Genomic DNA, 12720 nt, shown 5'->3' on the forward strand with positions numbered 1-12720 from the left:
GGACCCTGGAATCCCGAAAAACCGTGTATTATACACTTCAATTTGAGTACATTCGGGGGAGGTCAGGACCCTGTTTCTTTTTCTCCTGTTTTTCAATCACGTGTCCGAGCTCATTTCAGGATTTAACCTATTCGATTTAAGCCCCAAATAACGAGCATTAATATATTTCTCACGATTATCCGAGGTTCGACGAATACTGGTTTATGACATACCGGCACCCCCAAATGTCTTCCGTTGGTACTCAAATTTTGCATGGCCGCTTTATCTGACCCGAGAAACTTTCTATGTGATTTTCGGAGAATTTTGTTCCGGGACCCTGGAATCCCGAAAAACCGTGTATTATACACTTCAATTTGAGCCGTTCGGGAGGTCGTACCGGACCCTGTTTCTTTTTCTCCCTGTTTTTCAATCACGCGTCCAAGCTCATTTCAGAAGTTAACCTATTCTATTTCAGCCTCAAATAACGAGCGTTAATAGATTTTTCACGATTATCCGAGGTTCGACGAATGCTGGTTTATGGCATACCGGCACCTCCAAATGTCTTCCGTTGGTACTCAAATTTTGCGTGGCTGCTTTATCTGACCCGAGGAACTTTCTATGTGATTTCCGGAGAATTTTGTTCCGGGACCCTGGAATTCCGAAAAACCGTGTATTATACGTTTCAATTTGAGCCGTTCGGGAGGTCGTACCGGACCCTGTTTATTTTTCTCCCTGTTTTTCAATCACGCGTCCGAGATCATTTTAGTAGTTAACCTATTCGATTTCAGCGTCAAATAACGAGCATTAATAGATTTTTCACGATTATCCGAGGTTCGACGAATGCTGGTTTATGGCATACCGGCACCCCCAAATATCTTCCGTTGGTACTCAAACTTTGCGTGGTCGCTTTATTTGACCCGAGGAACTTTCTATGTGATTTCCGGAGAATTTTGTTCCGGGGCGCTGGAATTCCGAAAAACCGTGTATTATACGTTTCAATTTGAGCCGTTCGGGAGGTCGTACCGGACCCTGTTTCTTTTTCTCCCTGTTTTTCAATCACGCGTCCGAGCTCATTTCAGTAGTTAACCTATTCGATTTCAGCGTCAAATAACGAGCATTAATAGATTTTTCACGATTATCCGAGGTTCGACGAATGCTGGTTTATGGCATACCGGCACCCCCAAATATCTTCCGTTGGTACTCAAACATTGCGTGGTCGCTTTATTTGACCCGAGGAACTTTCTATGTGATTTCCGGAGAATTTTGTTACGGGACCCGGAATCCGAAAAAGCGTGTATTATAAAATTCAATTTGAGCCGTTAGGGAGATCATACTAGGACCCTGTCTTTTTCTTCCCTGTTTTTTAATCACGCGTCCGAGCTCATTTCAAGATTTAACCTATTCGATTTGACCTCAACTAACGAGCATTAATAGATTTTTCACGATTATACAAGGTTCGAGAAATCTTTGGTTTATGGCATACCAAGCACGCCCAAATGTCTTCCGTTGGTACTCAAACATTGCGTGGCCGCTTTATCTGACCCGAGGAACTTTCAATGTGATTTCTGGAGAATTTTGTTCCGGGACCCTGGAATCCCGAAAAACCGTGTATTATACACTTCAATTTGAGCCGTTCGGGAGGTCGTGCCGGACCCTAGTTTTTTTTTCTCCCTGTTTTTCAATCACGCATCCGAGCTCATTTCAGTAGTTAACCTATTCGATTTCAGCCTCAAATAACGAGCATTAATAGATTTTTCACGATTAGCCGAGGTTCGACGAATGCTGGTTTATTGCGTACCGGCACGCCCAAATGTCTTCCGTTGGTACTCAAACATTGCGTGGCCGCTTTATCTGACCCGAGGAACTTTCTATGTGATTTACGGAGAATTTCTTTAGGGACCCCGGAATCCCGAAAAACCGTGTATTATACACTTCAATTTCAGCCGTTCGGGAGGTCGTACGGACCCTGTTTCTTTTTCTCCTGTTTTTCAATCACGTGTCCAAGCTCATTTCAGAAGTTAACCTATTCTATTTCAGCCTCAAATAACGAGCATTAATAGATTTTTCACGATTATCCCAGGTTCGACGAATGCTGGTTTATGGCATACCGGCACCTCCAAATGTCTTCCGTTGGTACTCAAAATTTGCGTGGCCGCTTTATCTGACCCGAGGAACTTGCTATGTGATTTCCGGAGAATTTTGTTCAGGGACCCCGGAATCCCGAAAAACCGTGTATTATACACTTTAATTTCAGCCGTTCGGGAGGTAAACAGGACCTGTTTCTTTTTCTCCTGTTTTTCAATCACGCGTCCAAGCTCATTTTGAAGTTAACCTATTCTATTTCGACCTCAAATAACGAGCGTTAATAGATTTTTCACGATTATCCGAGGTTCGACGAATGCTGGTTTATGGCATACCGGCACCCCCAAATGTCTTCCGTTGGTACTCAAACTTTGCGTGGCCGATTTATCTGACCCGAGGAACTTTCTATGTGTTTTCCGGAGAATTTTGTTGCGGGACCCTGGAATCCCGAAAAACCGTGTATTATACACTTCAATTTGAGTACATTCGGGAGGTAATCTGACAGGACCCTGTTTCTTTTTCTCCCTGTTTTTCAATCACGTGTCCGAGCTCATTTCAGGATTTAACCTATTCGATTTAAGCCCCAAATAACGAGCATTAATATATTTCTCACGATTATCCGAGGTTCGACGAATCTTGGTTTGGTTTATGACATACCGGCTCCCCCAAATGTCTTCCGTTGGTACTCAAATTTTGCATGGCCGCTTTATCTGACCCGAGAAACTTTCTATGTGATTTTCGGAGAATTTTGTTCCGGGACCCTGGAATCCCGAAAAACCGTGTATTATACACTTCAATTTGAGCCGTTCGGGAGGTCGTACCGGACCCTATTTCTTTATCTCCCTGTTTTTCAATCACGCGTCCAAGCTCATTTCAGGAGTTAAACTATTCTATTTCAGCCTCAAATAACGAGCGTTAATAAATTTTTCACGATTATCCCAGGTTCGACGAATCTTTGGTTTATGGCATACCGGCACCTCCAAATGTCTTCCGTTGGTACTCAAAATTTGCGTGGCGCTTTATCGACCCGAGGAACTTGCTATGTGATTTAGGAGAATTTTGTTCGGGACCCGGAATCCCGAAAAACCGTGTATTATACACTTTAATTTGAGCCGTTCGGGAGGTAAATCTAGGACCTGTTTTTTTTCTCCTGTTTTTCAATCACGCGTCCAAGCTCATTTTGAAGTTAACCTATTCTATTTGACCTCAAATAACGAGCGTTAATAGATTTTTCACGATTATCCGAGGTTCGACGAATGCTGGTTTATGGCATACCGGCACCCCCAAATGTCTTCCGTTGGTACTCAAACTTTGCGTGGCCGATTTATCTGACCCGAGGAACTTTCTATGTGTTTTACGGAGAATTTTGTTGCGGGACCCCGGAATCCCGAAAAACCGTGTATTATACACTTCAATTTGAACATTTGGGGAGGTCGTCTGGGACCTGTTTCTTTTTCTCCTGTTTTTCAATCACGTGTCCGAGCTCATTTCAGGATTTAACCTATTCGATTTAAGCCCCAAATAACGAGCATTAATATATTTCTCACAATTATCCGAGGTTCGACGAATCTTGGTTTATGACATACCGGCACCCCAAATGTCTTCCGTTGGTACTCAAATTTTGCATGGCCGCTTTATCTGACCCGAGAAACTTTCTATGTGATTTTCGGAGAATTTTGTTAAAGGGACCACGGAATCCCGAAAACCGTGTATTATACACTTCAATTTGAGCCGTTCGGGAGGTCGTACCGGACCCTATTTCTTTATCTCCCTGTTTTTCAATCACGCGTCCAAGCTCATTTCGTGGAGTTAAACTATTCTATTTGACCTCAAATAACGAGCGTTAATAAATTTTCACGATTATCCCAGGTTCGACGAATCTTTGGTTTATGGCATACCGGCACCTCCAAATGTCTTCCGTTGGTACTCAAAATTTGCGTGGCCGCTTTATCTGACCCGAGGAACTTGCTATGTGATTTCAGGAGAATTTTGTTAGGGACCCGGAATCCCGAAAAACCGTGTATTATACACTTTAATTTGAGCCGTTCGGGAGGTAAATCAGGACCATTTCGTTTCTTTTTCTCCTGTTTTTCAATCACGCGTCCAAGCTCATTTCGAAGTTAATCTATTCTATTTCGACCTCAAATAACGAGCGTTAATAGATTTTTCACGATTATCCCAGGTTCGACGAATCTTTGGTTTATGGCATACCGGCAGCACCCCCAAATGTCTTCCGTTGGTACTCAAACTTTGCGTGGCCGATTTATCTGACCCGAGGAACTTTCTATGTGTTTTCCGGAGAATTTTGTTGCGGGACCCTGGAATCCCGAAAACCGTGTATTATACACTTCAATTTGAGTACATTCGGGGAGGTAAACAGGACCCTGTTTCTTTTTCTCCTGTTTTTCAATCACGTGTCCGAGCTCATTTCAGGATTTAACCTATTCGATTTAAGCCCCAAATAACGAGCATTAATATATTTCTCACGATTATCCGAGGTTCGACGAATCTTGGTTTATGACATACCGGCACCCCAAATGTCTTCCGTTGGTACTCAAATTTTGCATGGCCGCTTTATCTGACCCGAGAAACTTTCTATGTGATTTTCGGAGAATTTTGTTCAGGGACCCGGAATCCCGAAAAACCGTGTATTATACACTTCAATTTCAGCCGTTCGGGAGGTAAACGGACCCTATTTCTTTATCTCCTGTTTTTCAATCACGCGTCCAAGCTCATTTCAGGAGTTAAACTATTCTATTTGACCTCAAATAACGAGCGTTAATAAATTTTTCACGATTATCCCAGGTTCGACGAATCTTTGGTTTATGGCATACCGGCACCTCCAAATGTCTTCCGTTGGTACTCAAAATTTGCGTGGCCGCTTTATCTGACCCGAGGAACTTGCTATGTGATTTCCGGAGAATTTTGTTCCTGGAATCCCGAAAAACCGTGTATTATACACTTCAATTTGAGCCGTTCGGGAGGTCGTCTTAGGACCCTGTTTCTTTTTCTCCTGTTTTTCAATCACGCGTCCAAGCTCATTTCGAAGTTAATCTATTCTATTTCACCTCAAATAACGAGCGTTAATAGATTTTTCACGATTATCCCAGGTTCGACGAATGCTGTTTATGGCATACCGGCACCCCCAAATGTCTTCCGTTGGTACTCAAACTTTGCGTGGCGATTTATCGACCCGAGGAACTTTCTATGTGTTTTCCGGAGAATTTTGTTGCGGGACCCTGGAATCCCGAAAAACCGTTTATTATACACTTCAATTTGAGTACATTCGGGAGGTCGTACGGACCCTGTTTCTTTTTCTCCCTGTTTTTCAATCACGTGTCCGAGCTCATTTCAGGATTTAACCTATTCGATTTAAGCCCCAAATAACGAGCATTAATATATTTCTCACGATTATCCGAGGTTCGACGAATACTGGTTTATGACATACCGGCACCCCCAAATGTCTTCCGTTGGTACTCAAATTTTGCATGGCCGCTTTATCTGACCCGAGAAACTTTCTATGTGATTTTCGGAGAATTTTGTTCCGGGACCCTGGAATCCCGAAAAACCGTGTATTATACACTTCAATTTGAGCCGTTCGGGAGGTCGTACCGGACCCTGTTTCTTTTTCTCCCTGTTTTTCAATCACGCGTCCAAGCTCATTTCAGAAGTTAACCTATTCTATTTCAGCCTCAAATAACGAGCGTTAATAGATTTTTCACGATTATCCAGAGGTTCGACGAATCTTTGGTTTATGGCATACCGGCACCTCCAAATGTCTTCCGTTGGTACTCAAATTTTGCGTGGCTGCTTTATCTGACCCGAGGAACTTTCTATGTGATTTCCGGAGAATTTTGTTCCGGGACCCTGGAATTCCGAAAAACCGTGTATTATACGTTTCAATTTGAGCCGTTCGGGGAGGTAAATCTCAGGACCCTGTTTATTTTTCTCCTGTTTTTCAATCACGCGTCCGAGATCATTTGGTAGTTAACCTATTCGATTTCAGCGTCAAATAACGAGCATTAATAGATTTTTCACGATTATCCGAGGTTCGACGAATGCTGGTTTATGGCATACCGGCACCCCCAAATATCTTCCGTTGGTACTCAAACTTTGCGTGGTCGCTTTATTTGACCCGAGGAACTTTCTATGTGATTACCGGAGAATTTTGTTACGGGACCCTGGAATCCCGAAAAACTGTGTATTATAAACTTCAATTTGAGCCGTTAGGGAGATCATACCGGACCCTGTCTTTTTTCTTCCCTGTTTTTCAATCACGCGTCCGAGCTCATTTCAGAAGTTAACCTATTCGATTTCAGCCTCAACTAACGAGCATTAATAGATTTTTCACGATTATACGAGGTTCGAGGAATCTTTGATTTATGGCATACAAGCACGCCCAAATGTCTTCCGTTGGTACTCAAACATTGCGTGGCCGCTTTATCTGACCCGAGGAACTTTCAATGTGATTTCCGGAGAATTTTGTTCGGGACCCGGAATCCGAAAACCGTGTATTATACACTTCAATTTGAGCCAATCGGGAGGTCGTACCGGACCCTGTTTTTTTTTTTCTCCCTGTTTTTCAATCACGCATCCGAGCTCATTTCAGTAGTTAACCTATTCGATTTCAGCCTCAAATAACGAGCATTAATAGATTTTTCACGATTATCCGAGGTTCGACGAATGCTGGTTTATGGCATACCGGCACCTCCAAATGTCTTCCGTTGGTACTCAAATTTTGCGTGGCTGCTTTATCTGACCCGAGGAACTTTCTATGTGATTTAGGAGAATTTTGTTAGGGACCACGGAATTCAGAAAACCGTGTATTATACGTTTCAATTTGAGCCGTTCGGGAGGTCGTAAATCGGACCCTGTTTATTTTTTCTCCTGTTTTTCAATCACGCGTCCGAGCTCATTTCGATGTAGTTAACCTATTCGATTTCAGCGTCAAATAACGAGCATTAATAGATTTTTCACGATTATCCGAGGTTCGACGAATGCTGGTTTATGGCATACCGGCACCCCCAAATATCTTCCGTTGGTACTCAAACTTTGCGTGGTCGCTTTATTTGACCCGAGGAACTTTCTATGTGATTTCCGGAGAATTTTGTTACGGGACCCTGGAATCCCAAAAAGCGTGTATTATAAACTTCAATTTGAGCCGTTAGGGAGATCATACTAGGACCCGTCTTTTTCTTCCCTGTTTTTCAATCACGCGTCCGAGCTCATTTCAGGAGTTAACCTATTCGATTTCAGCCTCAACTAACGAGCATTAATAGATTTTTCACGATTATACGAGGTTCGAGGAATGCTGATTTATGGCATACCGGCACGCCCAAATGTCTTCCGTTGGTACTCAAACATTGCGTGGCCGCTTTATCTGACCCGAGGAACTTTCAATGTGATTTCTGGAGAATTTTGTTCCGGGACCCTGGAATCCCGAAAAACCGTGTATTAAACACTTCAATTTGAGCCGTTCGGGAGGTCGTACCGGACCCTTTTTTTTTCTCCCTGTTTTTCAATCACGCATCCGAGCTCATTTCAGTAGTTAACCTATTCGATTTCAGCCTCAAATAACGAGCATTAATAGATTTTTCACGATTATCCGATGTTCGACGAATGCTGGTTTATGTTATACCGGCACCCCCAAATGTATTTCGTTGGTACTCAAATTTTTTTTGGCCGCTTCATCTGACCCGAGGAAACTTTCTATGTGAATTCCGGAGAATTTTGTTCCGGGACCCTGGAATCTCGAGAAACTGTGTAATATAAACTTCAATTTGAGCCGTTAGGGAGGTCGTACCTGACCCTGTCTTTTTTCTTCCTTGTTTTTCAATCACGCGTTCGAGCTCATTTCAGGAGTTAACATATTCGATTTCAGCCTCAACTAACGAGCATTAATAGATTTTTCACGATTATCCGAGGTTCGATGAATGCTGGTTTATGGCATACCGGCATCCCCAATTGTCTTCCGCTGGTACTCAAAATTTGCGTCGCCGCTTTTTTGGACCCGGGGAACTTTTTATGTGATTTCCGGAGAATTTTGTTCCGGGACCCTGGAATCCCGAAAAACCGTGTATTATACGTTTCAATTTGATCCGTTCGGGAGGTCGTAAACCGGATCTGTTTCTTTTTCTCCCCGTTTTTCAATCACGCGTCCGAGCTCATTTCGAGTAGTTAACCTATTCGATTTCACCTCAAATAACGAGCATTAATAGATTTTTCACGATTATCCGAGGTTCGACGAATCTTGGTTTATGGCATACCGGCACCCCAAATGTCTTCCGTTGGTACTCAAACTTTGCGTGGCCGATTTATCTGACCCGAGGAACTTTCTATGTGTTTTTAGGAGAATTTTGTTGCGGGACCCGGAATCCCGAAAAACCGTGTATTATACACTTCAATTTGAGCATTCGGGAGGTAAATCAGGACCCTGTTTCTTTTTCTCCTGTTTTTCAATCACGTGTCCGAGCTCATTTCAGGATTTAACCTATTCGATTTAAGCCCCAAATAACGAGCATTAATATATTTCTCACGATTATCCGAGGTTCGACGAATCTTTGGTTTATGACATACCGGCACCCCCAAATGTCTTCCGTTGGTACTCAAATTTTGCATGGCCGCTTTATCTGACCCGAGAAACTTTCTATGTGATTTTCGGAGAATTTTGTTCCGGGACCACGGAATCCCGAAAAACCGTGTATTATACGCTTCAATTTGAGCCATTCGGGAGGTAAATGCGGACCGTTTATTTTTCTCCTGTTTTTCAATCACGCGTCCGAGCTCATTTGATAGTTAACCTATTCGATTTCAGCGTCAAATAACGAGCATTAATAGATTTTTCACGATTATCCGAGGTTCGACGAATCTTTGGTTTATGGCATACCCAGCACCCCAAATATCTTCCGTTGGTACTCAAACTTTGCGTGGTCGCTTTATTTGACCCGAGGAACTTTCTATGTGATTTCCGGAGAATTTTGTTACGGGACCCTGGAATCCCGAAAAACTGTGTATTATAAACTTCAATTTGAGCCGTTAGGAGATCATAGGACCCTGTCTTTTTCTTCCCTGTTTTTCAATCACGCGTCCGAGCTCATTTCAGGAGTTAACCTATTCGATTTCAGCCTCAACTAAAGAGCATTAATAGATTTTTCACGATTATACGAGGTTCGAGGAATGCTGATTTATGGCATACCGGCACGCCCAAATGTCTTCCGTTGGTACTCAAACATTGTGTGGCCGCTTTATCTGACCCGAGGAACTTTCAATGTGATTTCTGGAGAATTTTGTTCCGGGACCCTGGAATCCCGAAAAACTGTGTAATATAAACTTCAATTTGAGCCGTTAGGGAGGTCGTACCTGACCCTGTCTTTTTTCTTCCTTGTTTTTCAATCACGCGTCCGAGCTCATTTCAGGAGTTAACCTATTCGATTTCAGCCTCAACTAACGAGCATTAATAGATTTTTCACGATTATCCGAGGTTCAATGAATGCTGGTTTATGGCATACCGGCATCCCCAATTGTCTTCCGTTGGTACTCAAATTTTGCGTCGCCGCTTTTTTTGACCCGGGGAACTTTTTATGTGATTTCCGGAGAATTTTGTTCCGGGACCCTGGAATCCCGAAAAACCGTGTATTATACGTTTCAATTTGAACCGTTCGGGAGGTCGTACCGGATCCTGTTTCTTTTTCTCCCTGTTTTTCAATCACGCGTCCGAGCTCATTTCAGTAGTTAACCTATTCGATTTCAGCCTCAAAGAACGAGCATTAATAGATGTTTCACGATTATCCGAGGTTCGACGAATACTGGTTTATGACATACTGGCACCCCGAAATGTCTTTCGTTGGTACTCGAATTTTGCGTGGCCGCTTTATCTGACCCGAGAAACTTTCTATGTGATTTCCGGATAATTTTGTTCCGAGACCCTAGAATCCCGAAAAACCGTGTATTAACACTTCAATTTGAGCCGTTCGGGAGGTCGTACCGGACCCTATTTCTTTTTCTCCCTTTTTTTCAATCACGCGCCCGAGCTCATTTCAGGAGTTAATTTATTCGATTTCAGCCTCAAATAAAGAGCATAAATAGATTTTTCACGATTATCCGAGTTTCGACGAATGCTGGTTTATGACATACCGGCACCCCCAAATGTCTGCCGTTGGTACTCAAATTTTGCATGGCCGCTTTATCTGACCCGAGAAACTTTCTGTATGATTTCCGGAGAATTTTGTTCCGGGACCCTTTAATCCCGAAAAACCGTGTATTATATACTTCAATTTGAGGCGTTCGGGAGGTCGTACCAGACCCTGTTTCTTTTTCTCCCTGTTTTTCAATCACGTGTCCAATCTCATTTCAGGAGTTAACCTCTTCGATTTCAACCTCAAATAACGAGCATTAATAAATTTTTCACGATTAACCGAGGTTCGACGAATGCTGGTTTATGACATACCGGCACCCCAAAATGTCTTCCGTTGGTACTCAAATTTTGCATGGCCGCTTTATCTGACCCGAGGAACTTTCTATGTGATTTCCGGAGAATTTTGTCCCGGGACTCCGGAATCCCGAAAAACCGTGTATTATACACTTCAATTTGAGCCGTTCGGGAGGTCTTACCGGACCCTATTTCTTTTTCTCCTTGTTTTTCAATCACGCGTCCAAGCTCAATTCAGGAGTTAAACTATTCTATTTCAGCCTCAAATAACGAGCGTTAATAGATTTTTCACGATTATCCGAGGTTCGAGGAATGCTGGTTTATGGCATACCGGCACGCCCAAATGTCTTCCGTTGGTACTCAAACATTACGTGGCCGCTTTATCTGACCTGAGGAACTTTCAATGTGATTTCTGGAGAATTTTGTTCCGGGACCCTGGAATCCCGAAAAACCGTGTATTATACACTTCAATTTGAGCCGTTCGGGAGGTCGTGACTAGGACGTTTTTTTTTTTCTCCTGTTTTTCAATCACGCATCCGAGCTCATTTCAGTAGTTAACCTATTCGATTTCAGCCTCAAATAACGAGCATTAATAGATTTTTCACGATTATCCGAGGTTCGACGAATGCTGGTTTATGGCATACCGGCACGCCCAAATGTCTTCCGTTGGTACTCAAACATTGCGTGGCCGCTTTATCTGACCCGAGGAACTTTCTATGTGACTTACGGAGAATTTTGTTAGGGACCCTGGAATCCCGAAAAACCGTGTATTATACACTTCAATTTGAGCCGTTCGGGAGGTCGTGCAGGACCTGTTTCTTTTTTCTCCTGTTTTTCAATCACGTGTCCAATCTCATTTCAGGAGTTAACCTCTTCGATTTCAACCTCAAATAACGAGCATTAATAAATTTTTCACGATTATCCGAGGTTCGACGAATCTTTGGTTTATGACATACCAGCACCCCAAAATGTCTTCCGTTGGTACTCAAATTTTGCATGGCCGCTTTATCTGACCCGAGGAACTTTCTATGTGATTTCCGGAGAATTTTGTTCGGGACTCAAGAATCCCGAAAAAAACCGTGTATTATACACTTCAATTTGAGCCGTTCGGGAGGTCTTACCGGACCCTATTTCTTTTTCTCCTTGTTTTTCAATCACGCGTCCAAGCTCATTTCAGGAGTTAAACTATTCTATTCGGCCTCAAATAACGAGCGTTAATAAATTTTTCACGATTATCCCAGGTTCGGCGAATCTTTGGTTTATGGCATCGGCACCCCCAAATGTCTTCCGTTGGTACTCAAAATTTGCGTGGCCGCTTTATCTGACCCGAGGAACTTGTTATGTGATTTCCGGAGAATTTTGTTCCGGGACCCCGGAATCCGAAAAACCGTGTATTATACACTTTAATTTCAGCCGTTCGGGAGGTCGTCATGGGACCTGTTTCTTTTTCTCCTGTTTTTCAATCACGCGTCCGAGCTAATTTCAGGAGTTAACCGATTCGATTTCAGCCACAAATAACGAGCATTAATAGATTTTTCACGATTATCCGAGGTTCGACGAATGCTGGTTTATGACATACCGGCACCCCAAAATGTCTTCCGTTGGTACTCAAATTTTGCATGGCCGCTTTATCTGACCCGAGGAACTTTCTATGTGATTTCCGGAGAATTTTGTTCCGGGACTCCGGAATCCCGAAAAACCGTGTATTATACACTTCAATTTGAGCCGTTCGGGAGGTCTTAGGACCCTATTTCTTTTTTCTCCCTGTTTTTCAATCACGCGTCCGAGCTCATTTCAGAGTTAAACTATTCTATTTTGACCTCAAATAACGAGCGTTAATAAATTTTTCACGATTATCCCAGGTTCGGCGAATCGGTTTTGGTTTATACCGGCACCCCCAAATGTCTTCCGTTGGTACTCAAACTTTGCGTGGCCGATTTATCTGACCCGAGGAACTTTCTATGTGTTTTCCGGAGAATTTTGTTGCGGGACCCTGGAATCCCGAAAAACCGTGTATTATACACTTCAATTTGAGTCATTCGGGAGGTCGAGGACCTGTTTTCTTTTTCTCCCTGTTTTTCAATCACGTGTCCGAGCTCATTTCAGGAGTTAACCTATTCGATTTAAGCCACAAATAACGAGCATTAATATATTTTTCACGATTATCCGAGGTTCGACGAATACTGGTTTATGACATACCGGCACCCCCAAATGTCTTCCGTTGGTACTCA

This window comes from Silene latifolia, chromosome 11 (assembly GCF_048544455.1).
Source record: "Silene latifolia isolate original U9 population chromosome 11, ASM4854445v1, whole genome shotgun sequence".
Taxonomy (NCBI): domain Eukaryota; kingdom Viridiplantae; phylum Streptophyta; class Magnoliopsida; order Caryophyllales; family Caryophyllaceae; genus Silene; species Silene latifolia.